Source organism: Falco cherrug, chromosome 10 (genome assembly GCF_023634085.1).
Source record: "Falco cherrug isolate bFalChe1 chromosome 10, bFalChe1.pri, whole genome shotgun sequence".
NCBI lineage: Eukaryota > Metazoa > Chordata > Aves > Falconiformes > Falconidae > Falco > Falco cherrug.
Genome location: NC_073706.1, coordinates 7,981,736 through 7,994,263, shown reverse-complemented (window position 1 = coordinate 7,994,263; position 12,528 = coordinate 7,981,736). Strand labels below are relative to the sequence as shown.

General features: G+C 43.7%; 1 long non-coding RNA gene across 16 annotated transcripts in view; it reads left to right on the top strand.

Annotated features, from left to right (window-relative positions):
* Positions 1–12,528, top strand: part of LOC114017453 (uncharacterized) — a 153,579-nt gene that overhangs the window by 128,610 nt on the left and 12,441 nt on the right. The window contains exon 1 of one of the 16 annotated variants that reach the window (XR_008734331.1): positions 6,932–7,488. The exons of the other annotated variants lie outside the window; for them this stretch is intronic. This is a non-coding gene — a long non-coding RNA (uncharacterized LOC114017453). Of the gene's footprint in view, positions 1–6,931; positions 7,489–12,528 lie in introns of those variants that run through there. 16 annotated transcript variants of the gene reach the window in all.

Below are 12,528 nucleotides of genomic sequence, written 5' to 3'. Positions count from 1 at the left end.
CAGATATATCATGTTAAAAACTTGCATCAAGTCACTGTAGGGTGTAAGTGTGAACTAGAGACTTGAGGTGTGAGTCCACCAGACAGAGGTGTGTGTGGAGGTGACACTGCCTCTGTCCGAAGGGAAAGGTTTGTCGTTTGTCTTTCTGCACGGTGAGTCATGGAGCAGCACTCTAGCTGACAGTAGCAAAAGAAGCCAACAGGGCGAGAGCATGAGAGAACAGAAAAAGTTGTTTTAAAAAGTCAAACAGTAGACAATCCCTAACTTAGCTGCAATTCCCTGTGGCTGGCAATACGGAGGGGAAAAAAAGACACTATTTTTAATGCTCTCCCAGCTCCGCATTATAAATCAGCAACTAATCTGATTTAGTTATAGCACAAGTAGAAAGATGTTTTTCTGTTGTTGCTGTCCCTAGGAATTCACTCTTGAGTTCTGAATGTCAGAGTCTCTTTTGTTTCTTGCTTAAAATCTGCACTTATCTCCAGATCTGAATGGGAAGTGTTTTGCCATCCTGACAAACTTCTCAGAAATTCGAGAATGTTCCTGTATTCACACTGAGTTGAAACCCACATCTTTTCATGCTTTCTGCACAAAACCCAAGGAAGGCACCCGTGCCAGTATAAGTAGTAGCCTGGTGATTCTGGCAGCCATTTGGGATAAGGAAAACTATTCAGGGGCTACACTTTCTAATCTGGTTGGGATCTGCGAAACCTTTCCGAACAAACCAACAAAACTTCCTCAAAAATATGTACAAAAACATAGCTTGAGAGAGATCTCTTTCTTCTGTTCAAAAATCCTTTTCCTTAAAAATTCCCAAGCAGCTGTAGATGGCAAAGCTGCAGACAAAGCATGCACAGGTGAAAGCTTTCCTGGCCCATTCACAACTCGGTTTTGGCTTTGCAAGAACAACCAGCAGCAGAAGGGCAGGAGCTGCAACGAGGTCAGCAGCTCTGACTGTGAGTACCACAGGGGATAGATTGCTGGGTGAAATAGGTCTGTTTTTCTTGTATCTGTTTTCTTTTCTGGATAATCCTACTGCTGTAGCTCTTGGTCAGGACTGTGATGAGTTGTAACCCTGATCAAGGCAGCTAGGTTGACCAGAGTCCCTAATGTAAATACAGTCCGACTGGGACAGAAGCTGAGTTCATGCTGGGCATGTGTTACTGGCATGGTAGATTGGCTTAGCTGTATTAGTGAGGTAACAGACCCAGTTACTTCGTGTCTGAATCATACACAGAGGATTTGTTTACAATATGAACAGAAAGTCGTTGCTTGTCCTTTTTGTCAAAGAGACACTATGTGAATTCAGTGATTTACCACTATTTAACTACATATCACTTTTTCACCTTCAAAGGCTGTCCAAGTGGTTTATTTACCATAAATTTAGCCTTGGACTAAAGCTAAGATGCTTAGATACCACACTGATAGATGCCTTAGAAATGCTAAGCCGGAGATAAAGAGAGTACTAACAGACTGAGTGAAATGAGAAGAACTGTCTGGCCCCTTCACAAATACTGAGGATAAACAATAGCGATCTTTGTACTTGGGCTGTAGGCGTGTTGTCAAGGTAAATGAGACCTGGCAGAGGGCCCTATTGTCTCCTTTCCCACAACTCATTAAGATTTACTTGTTTTATCATCAATGAGTATAATAACCAGAGCTCTGATTATGCCACAAGGACATCCCAATGCCAATGATTCATGAAACAGAGATTGCAATAGTCATCAGAAGGGTCTTCTCAAAGGTCTGCTCCTTGTCTTGTAGGAGGCAGGAACAACATTTTTAGAGTGGGCTGCTCAGCAGGGAACAGTAGGCTGAGATTGCACACTTGCGTGAAGTCTTTTGTGTCCTTTATCCAGCCCTCACCCCCTTAAGTTTATCCACCAGTGATACCCTTCCCTAATGTGCAGCACCAACACCCACACACAAAGGGTGAGTTGCAATAGAGCTGGAGGCTACTTTACTTCAGAGTCTTTGCCAGCAAGGATTGCAGCACATAATGAATCAGCTGGATTACGCTTACCTTGAATAGGTCTGCCAAAAACTCTGACCTGATTTCCTCTCCCCCCACTCTCATTTCATTGTAAGGAGCCAAACGGGCTCTGGCTGCAATGCAGTGCCACTAGCTAAGTTGCCAACCCACAGAATTTTGCAATAATACACCTTTGTCTTTCAGTAGCATCTCTTATCAAACAGTTCATAGTTATTGTTACAGACCTCAGTGCCTCAGTGGAGCAGGTAAGTGGTATTCCCCAAGCTACAGGAGGACCAAATGAGATACTGAAAGATGAACAAGATCTCAGAGCAACTCAGTAGTAAAAGTAAGACCATGCTGGGCTGCTCTGCCACATTAGCCATTTATGAACATACACCTCATCATTCCCAGGTGCAAATACAATACATGAGATCTCAACGCTCTTGTTCCTTGTGCTGCTCCACAATTCACTTCTTAAGGAGGCAGTGAAAGATCTGTGATGCTTAATACAGTGGGGCTTGTTCCTCAACAGATGGAAGTTCAAGTACTGTTCTGCCAGCATTTCCATCTTGAGCTCAGTTCAGGGGGACAACTACCACTGGCCATATCAAGCCTTGATAAAACCCGTTACAGCTAATTTAGAATACATTCTTGGACATGTACACTGGAATACTGTGTTTAAACATTGTCCGTGGAAGGGTGGCAAACCTATGAAGACTTCAGTATGTTAGCCTGTATTTCTGTCCCTGGTGGTTATTTTGCTGGAGATAATGCTTCCAAAACAGGAAATGTAACATGCTTAACTCTCCTAGTTTCTAGTTGAACTAATGGATCTACCCTAGCTATTGGACAGTTAATTGCATAAGTAATGTGTTTTAGGGTTTTGTTCTCATTCCTTTCTAACATGGAAAACTGTGTGCAGCAGTGTCCTGTTTCATGTTTGTTTTTAATATACATGCAATACATAGCAACATTCATGTAAGAGACAGCAACATCAAAGTGGAAAAGAATGGAACACAGCGAGAATTGTGAGGCTTCTTAGTTCCCGGGGAGTTTTTTCCACACTCTTGGGCTGGACCACAAAACCCAGCACTTCAGGGTCTCTCCAGTTCTGTGGTCCCACGTACCAGATACAAGGAGCTGGAGAAAGCCTGTGGCGCTGTGCAGGGCAAGCAGCATGTGATTCTCCCTGTCTGCAGTCCTGTGCCTGAGGCCTGTGCCTGTCACACAGTACAATGTGGAGCTTGCCCCCATCAGCTTGTGGTATGGGATAGGACTCAACCCATTCCACTGAGACCTGGGCTGCAACCACCCCTAACTAAATTCTTCATCTTTAAACTCTGGGCAGTCCTTTGCATGCCTGACCTCGGGTCATGGGCTCACGCAGAAGAGGGAACAGCTCGTATTCTCTTGAGAAGCATTGCAGACAAAGAGGGACAGGTTCAATATGTTCAGTCAAGCAAGCGTTAACTCGTGTTTGAGCACAGAAAATTATTTTGTGATACTGCTTCTGCATGGAGAAACTATGGAAGTAACTCTTACAGACTGATTTTTACGAGAGACATGGAGGATATTTTTTACATTAAATGAATACAGAATTTCCTTTGGTGTTTATTTTTTCAGGGGAGATATTTAATATGATGTATTGCATGCATATCTCTCATACATTAAAATAATATATTTTGAGGATTAACTGTCTCCCAAACATCTTTAGGATCCCGTAAGTGTTCGTAACTGAGTTCTTTTCTAGAATAAGATAAATTACTTAGATATATCTGGAATTTTACAGGCAAGTGCTACATAGCTTTGTCAAAAAAAACCTTACTAATCTTAACAGCGTTTTCCTAAGTGAATTTTTATGTCAATTATATCAGCAGAAGTGAAGTAACTCTCTGAAATAGCCACGCTGCCACTTGCAGAATTTGACTTACTATAAGACAAGCACTTGACGGTTTCATTGCACGCATATACTGCATTTGGACCTTGTCAAAATTAATTCACAAATTGAATGTGAGTTTTTTATCCATACAAATCTTAGCAAGACAGAACTTTTTAGAATAAACGTCATCGAGACTATTTGCAGTAAAATCATAACAAGACATTTTTCTCCATGTCCATTCTAAAGCTTTTTTATCAATAAGACTCTATCAAAGTTCTTTTTTCAGTCAGTTGAAAAATGTGTTTGTAATAATGTGCAAACTGTAAGTAGGCAACACCTTATGCAATGCACCAACCACCTTGGCTCCCAGGATATCCAGAAAGACTCTATAAATAAGTGTAAACTTGAGGCATGCTTGCAGGACAAATCAAATTAAATTTTAGGCAAGTGTTCTGTTCAACATAGGGCAGAGCAAAATTCTTCCTGTTTTTTCTGTGGGAAGAGATGTTATTTTGACCAAGCATTCTAGCAAATGTTATAATTCTGATGATATATATAATAATCAATCTTAAATATTGTAATTTTAGCATCTGGGTAGTTTTTGCCATTTCATCCCCTTAGATATATCTGTGTATAATACTCTTCATTGGATGGTTGATATGAATGTGTTTCTGTCTATGGATCACTTTCAGAATATTTGCCCCAGCTTAATTAGTGGTGTAATTTACACTGGCCATCAAATGCATGGCTTTGTAAATAGATAACTCCTAAAGACCCTTCAGGATGGCTGCCAGAATATTGCTAATAGAATATGGCTTTGCTGGAGTTTTAATAATATGGGTATTCCTGTGCATAACCTAATGAATCTCAGATGTTTTGCAAACTTAGGACTGTTCAAATCAGAAAAGGAATAGGGCATTGCGGTGGGGAATGGGGACCTGTTTTGTGGAGGACCTTCCAATCTGTTGACTCCCCAAGGTTTTGCAATCTCCGTGATGCATCACATATGCTTTTCACTGTCTTCTTGTCCACTGACTGTGTTTAAATGTGAAAACATAGGAAAGGTTCCGTGCTGAGTCACACTGCAATCTATTAAGTACATCAGACTGGTATGCCAGGTTGGTTAAGTTCTCCTCTTGATAAGGGTAACAACAGAAAAATAGAGGTATGAGGAGGAGGACAGTGAGTGTCAGGCTTACAAGTGGTGCAAGACAGATGGCCAGCCGGCTCCTCAACCTCAAGGTGCAGATAACCTGCATCCGACTTGAAGTGGTGACAGTCTGTCCCAGGCCATCTCATCTCATAACCTGAATCACTATGAACCCCAGCAAAGTTAACAAAGTTTCATTTGAGCCACACAAGTCAGCTCCATAAGTGGAATGAGATAAAACAAGATTGAAAATGCCATGCGGGAAGTGCAGTGAGGCAACAGGAACAAGGCAGAGGAAGGCAGCGTGAGCTGATGCTGACCCAGATGGCAGCAGGTCATGTCTGTGACCGTCTGGCATGTGTCTGGCCACGGGAGTGTTGTTCAGGTTAGGCCATATGCCTCACATTTCTGCTTGTTATTCTCACGCAGTTGTAATTTGAATTGTTATCCTGCAAACTAATAAGAAAATCCCAGCCACCTCTGTAAGTTGAGGCAAGGTCCTGGTTGGCATAGCAAGACAGAAATCAATTGACTTTTTTAGAGTTGCACTTGCTAATGCCAACAATGTAATTTGTTTTATTAGTCTGTATGGGCTTGATCTAACTCTTGCTAAAGTCAAGGAGTGAATGCAGAGCCTGTCCTGACAGTCAGCCTTATCACCATCAGGAGAGATGGGGTTCATAGCATTTTATGCCTGCTGCCAAGAATTAATTGTGTTCAAGTTAATGCCTGAGTTAAGATTAAGCTCTACTTGATTGACAACTATTGCTATGGCAGGAAGCATAAACCACAAGGAGCTAACTTAGAAATTAGCTATTTTGTCTGGATCACCTTCAGCAGATGAGAAAAGAAGAAATCCTTGGCTGTTCTGTTGAAATGCACCACAGTGTGTGTCAGGGCTGTAAACACGTCCACTGCACAGAAATTGTTGTCACGAATAACAGTAAGTGGCTGTTGGGGGCTGTGCTACAAAGAGGCAGTTAAGAAAAAGGGCTTCTCTGGTGGCAGCCGAGAAATAGGCAGAGTGTGTTGGCAGGGGTAGAGAAAGGAGGGCACAGGGAAAAGGCAAGGCAGGGAGTCAGCTGGTGTAGCCATCTGGGAGAACATGGCAGGCTCGGAGTGACTGGCCGTAAAGAGGCAGATCAATTCAGGAAAAATTAAGACTTGAGTCATCAACATATCTGTGCGTATGAGCAAAATCCCCAAGGGGCAGAGCAGAGCCTGGCTGGGGGTAGACTGAGAACCTGGAGAGAAGGAATGGAAAGTAGCAGCAGCTGGTTTAGGAGTGGGCAGTGGGTGATGTGAACCTTTACGCTGGGTGTCCAGTGAGGTTTCCCCTGCTGTCTTGTAGGTTCTGTGATGAGAATTGCTTCAGAGTTCGATAATAATCAGAACTTTAACATTATATCCCTGAATAATATATTAGGTGTGCCCCTGTTCTTACTATTTTCTTGGGTTTGTGCCAAGTCTAAGATAGGTCAGATTAAGCATTCAAAAACTTCAGCAGGGTCTGTCTGCTCAGTGTCTTTGTGGCCAAGTGGTCAGGGAACATTAGAACATTGGAACATAGAACACTGGAGGGAATGAAAACAGCAGCACTTCTGAGAAATGTTTCCTTCATTGTAAATGTATTTTGTTGATTTTTTGCTCTAGTTTGTTTTATGAGTTAGGAATATAGATGCAGGGACAGATTCTGGCTCAGAACCTTCACTTGGTAAAAAGTGGCCAGGGATCCCACTCTTGGGCTTAGACACACGAAAAACCTAAAGTGCCCCTTGTCTTTGTTTTGTTTTGGTGCAGTTGTTCAAAATGATGCTAGGTGTACACAGGGCGTGTTGATGCTAGGCCTTGTGGGTGAGTCTGTCCAGAGGCTGAATAAGCCTGCCTGACGCCCTAGTACTACCTAAAGTGTCTATATTGGAATAAGCAGCAATATTATTTCTTTTCATGAGATTATTATTAATTACAAGTATTACTATTTCATTGCAAAGTGCAGCTTAGGAATTGCAACATTTTCCATTTCTCCCTTGGCTCAGGATCTCATGGCATTTCAGATTAGACTGGGAAACACTGTCAGGAGGGAACAGAAGGGACCTCACAGGCGAATGAAGGCATCAGTCTCCGTCAGACGAGCATTTATGAACCACAGGCTCCCCAGTGCTTCTGAGCAGTCGGCTATGCAAAGCCGTCAGCGCACTGTGCACTGCCATGCTCCTGTTTTGTTTTGAGCCTGAGCATGACAGTTCCACCACCTCGATGCAGTAGAATGGTGCATTTGAAACGATGCCTGTGGGATGGTTGTCTTGTACTGGAGCAGCTCCTGCTGCATTTCTGCAGGTGGTACCGCACTGTCTGGCTCAGGCAGAGGCAGCATTGCTGAGCAGCTGACTGACGGTAGTTCCCTGATAGCGCCTGTGAGAACTCGGCAGGAGCTGCAAGCTGCTACCCACCAGGAACAATGGGCTGGACATTGCTTGCTGAGTGGTAGGTACCAGCTTCCAGCCACAGCTGATCTGAGCAGCACACCCTCAGCGAGATCCCTTTCCCCCCAGTCCCCTGCCTTGTGCGTGTGACTGCCAGCCCCAAACCTCCCTCCCAGAGCTGCCGTGCACACAGAGTAGGAGCTGGGGTGCAGCTGGAGGAGCGTGCTGTATCTCGGGTGCTGCCTGGTCAGCTGCTCATTGACGTGTCCCAGATCCCCGTCACAGTGTCCAGCTGCACTTGAAAGGAATTGAGAGGGGAAATTGCTGTAAAAGGGCTGCGCCTTCCCTGTCTCTCCTGAGGGTTCCAGTTCAGAATGTCCAGCTTGTTTAAAGCCTGAGCTCTTCGGGCAAGGAACGTGTATTATCTAGTTTGTATTTTATGGTAGTATATGAATGTTTTGTTATAATAACAACAACAACAATAATAATTAGGGCTGTGAGAGCCCTGGAGGGCTGGAAAGGAACCAAGCCCTGCAGGTTCTCTCGGATGTTCAAGTTTGACAAGGCTGAACCATCCAGGTTTAACCTCCATCGCTGGTGCCCTCTCTCACCCTACTGGCTACCATTACGACCAGGAAGTCTGCTTCTGTCCTCCACATGTCAGCTGGGAACTGGGATACCCTGGGGCTTCTCGAGGGAGGAACCCACAGTTACTGAGGAGGATGTGAGTGAAACTCACTGAACTTTCATGAATGTGGGCTGAGGGTCGTGAATCATCAGATCTTCAGCCAAGGCCAAGCCTGAGTGGGTCTGACAGTCTGCACAGAGCCATACTGAGATCTGGGATTGCAACACTGTCCTTTGTCCGTAGAGCTCTGGGATCTCTGGGTGAAAGTCCCCCTTCTATGTCATTTTAAAAACACTGTGAAGGCACTAAAACTGAATGTGTTAGGTAGTGCTATAGGTAATAGAAGCTGCCCTCTTCCAGAACCTTGGTCCCAACATCTTTCTTTGGATCTCCTGGCTGGGTGACAGCAGGATCTGGAACTGATACTGGAAAACAAAAATGAATTTTTTTCCAGATGTCCACACAGAAAACCTATGTGGACCTGGAAGGAAAAGATGTTGCTGATGCACCAAAGGGTCAACACTGATCATGTTCAAGATACTGTGCTGAACCGAGGCACCACGTGTATTTCCCAACAAGGTAGCCTGGCAATCATTGCATGGGATGGGGGTCCAGGCACTGCTGAGTTCTCCTGAGCTCTAATCCCAATTCCCACAGTGTTGCCTCAGCTAATCACTGCCTCAGTTTTCCTCACTTGTAAAATGTGGGGGTAATAACTGTGCATACCTCACAGAGGGCTGTGAGGATTCATTAATTAAATGATGTTCGGGAAGTGCTTTGAAGATGAAAAGCCCTATATAAATGCTGGGTGTTACTAGTGCTTAGTGAGTACCTTCACAGCCACAAGCAGGGTGTGCCTGCAGGAAGCAGAGCCATAGGCTGAGACTTATGGCTAAGTGCCTTTAAAAATAAATATGATCAGTAAATGCACTGGAGGTCAGCTTCCCTCTCCTGCCCCTTGGGGTGAGCTCCCACCTCAAAGGAACTAGGGTTTTTCTTTGCCTCCTCCACTTCTGGAAAACACAAAAGAGGTTTGGGAGTGCTGAGGAGAGAATTGTAGTTGTACTCGTGGCGGTGATGCTAGGAGTTAAGACATCGCAAGCAACCAGTTTAAACCAAGCAGGTACAAAAATCTATATGTTCAATGAGAAGGACTGTCCTAACAGGTACCAGAAGTCTTGGGGAGCGTGGGGTTAGGGGAACAGCGGCTCTCTCAAGCCCACTTTGCCAGAAAAATGTGTGGTTCCTTATGCTTAAATGCTAGGGTTGCATGCAAAAGCATTGTCACTATTAAGACAACCGCCCAAATGACATGCAGGTGGCCAGTCATGTATACAAGTCTCATGACTCCCTGTGCAGTCATACTAATTACATGCATACTTTAGGTATACGAAGGCGAATCTGTACTTGCTCCTTCATACGCATGTTTGAGTGGAAACATAGGTGCTGATTTCCTCTTCTTTTCTGTGCCCCTGGAAAATCTAGTATTTAATATTCACCTGACTAAGCAGAAATAAGAGAAAAGGGATTTTTGATTAGGTTAATTGTTTTTAATGACAGCCTGCCACATTTGACAGATCCCTCTTATGAAGCCTCCAGACAAACAAACTTTTCTTTCAGGTGTGTTGTGCATGTTTCTCTATTTACGAGGCTGTGCTGAAGTTTCATTTTCTGAATTGGGCAGAGAGGTCACTTCTTTCACAATTCTCTGCAGATTTGTCTGGGAATGACATACCTAAGCAATAATGTATGGCCTAGTGGAGATGTCCAGGTGGAACAAATGGCAGAAACTGATACAGTAAAAGCTGCATTTACTAGCCTAAACAAGACTTGATTGTAGAAAATTAACAACTCGAGACCAAACTTTGAACCAGTCTCAAATGTTCCTGTATAAGAGATTGAGGCAAATCCTGGAAATTCTCCTGAGATAAATGTGTGAAGTGTTTCAAAAGCAAATGCTACTTATTAAATGGTTTGTAACTCTAAAATGCATCAGACGTACCATTGGTTCTTTATATTCTAAAATTATCCAGAAAAGAAGGCATAAATATCCAAGTCATATCTAAGACTGAGGCCAGGGTGTATCTATCATGCTAGGAATACTGTTGGACTGCTGAAGGGGACATGCAGAAAGATCAACAGAAACGTGTAGACATTACACGGGGAGATCAGACATCCTGGATTTGAGAAGACAGAGGCCTGTAGGGAGCAGCCAGTGATTAACAGGTTCTGCTCTGTGTGCAGTCTGGAAGGAGTTTTATTTCATTCATCCTGGAATGCCCTCTTGGTTTGTTCCTTCTTATCATAAAGCATATCAGGTAGCTTGGTCATGCACTGTAACACACTGAGCACCAGGCTGGGACACAAGAGTACTGCCACTGGCAGGTTGTGATACTTTAAATCTTTGTGCCTCAGTTTACCCGTTGATTAAGATGATAACCTTCCCAGAGTGTTGTGGTGATTAATTATTAATGTTAGTAAAGCGTTTTGAAGATGAAGAGTGCTACATGCAGGCTAAAGATATTAATTACCTCAGAGTCATGATGAAATTTGATATTTACATAATGAACCAGTCATGGAAGAGGTGCAGAGATGGTCTCTCCTGCTGAACAGATTCTTCTAAATCAGCTATCTCTTCCATCATCATTATCTAAATCAAATCAAATCCTTTTTTCCATGGGGAATCTGCTTTTGGAGCTAGCAAAGCCCACATGCTCCATGTGAGACTCCCAGGATGGCAAGCAGCCATGGTACCTTTGCTAATTTCAGTCCCTGCCCATGAAACTCACCTCACCCAGAACTTGTTTCAACTTCTCCAGCTGTTCTTGGCATGTGTTGAGATTTCATAAAGTTGATGCCATCAACTCCCACACATATGGCAAGAGAGAGTGAGAGAGAAAACCCACACACAGTAACTAATATATAGGGAGAAGAGGTATTTGCATGGGAGAGCACAAACATGAGGCTTTTCTAGCTGGCTCCAATGGCTCTTGACTGTTAATGCCAAGATGCAAAGGGATATGCAAATTAGGAGGATGACTCAGAGAGTCCTTTCCAATGCATAACTCCAGGAAGACGCATGATGCTTCGAGCAGGGCCACTTGATTAATTTATACGGAGGTCAGCTGGCTAATTTTCACTGCAGTCCACAGTGTGGTGTGAAGCAGTGTCATCGCTTGGACTCTGCCGGAGTTGGCAGGTAGCACGTGGCGGCTTCACGGCTGGGAGCTGTGGTTGCACATTACAGCTGCTTCCTGAGAGACTGGTGAGGAATGTAGAAGGTGACCATGTCTAGGCCATGGCAGAAGCTGGGAAGATCTTATTCATGGTCCAGATTCAGAATGCAGTCTACCCTTGAGTTAGTTTTGCTAAGACATTTTACCTGTGATACAGTAGTTTTATTCTCCTTAGATGTCCTTTTTCCGTTTCCTTTGGAGGCAAGTGCATAATTTTTCAAACTTTCTCAGCCTGAGACTTGTTTTCCTTCCATAATTCATTATCAAGATGATACTAATGATTTGATAGATCCTTTAAATTTGTAATCTCACCCTACTTTCAACGGGAAAAATCTGGAAACTGCAGGCAAGGGAGAGTTTGAACAAAACCACAGAGTGCAGGCAATAACACCCATTTCCATACTCACATTTAGATGTGGGAAGATTTCCAGGGGAATCCACATTTATCTCCTAGAGCCAGGACTTCAGGAGGAGCATAGTTTTTTTCAGCACTGAGAAGTCACATGAAACTTTTGCTGAGGGTTTGGTCTGCCTGTTCCAGGACAACAAGCTGTGATGCTGGGGATAAGGCAGGAATCAACAATGCCAGGACTCAGTGCGACACACTTTCTGACATGGAATGGGGATGAATCTCAGGTTCCCCTGCTCACTTAGCCTCAAAGTCATTGGGTGCGAACGGACACTGGACATCTATCCAGACTTACTGCCACTGTGTTAACGAGGCGCTTGGCACTGTTCTTCCCTTGCCAGTCTCTTTCAGTAGCTGAGAACAGAATCAATTCCTTGGAGCTCCTCAGCCTCTTGCGCTTGCCGTGCCGTTTAGCACTGGTTATCTTCTTTGCTCTGCCTTGTTTAGCGCAGGACCCAGCCTATCAGCTGCACTTGCTTCATTAGTCACTAATGGCCTGCACACTTAGAAAGCATTTAAATGTATTTTATAGCGATTGAAAGACTACAGTGATATTTTGCTAATTATCTCATTGCATACCCAGAGAGCCCTGCAAAAGCTTGGCCACATTGTGGGGTTTATTGGACACCAAGCAGCAGGCCTTCCATTTCCTTTTCTATTTATACTCTCTGTTCTAATGAAAACCACAAATCTTTCCAGGTGACTTGTTTATTAAGTGAATTTAGAGCAGTTCACATTTGCATTTATTAATTTTCTAGAAAAACTGGTATTACTAGTTGCTTAGGTCTCTAACTGCTATCTCAGCTGCCATTGGATACCAGCTGCAGA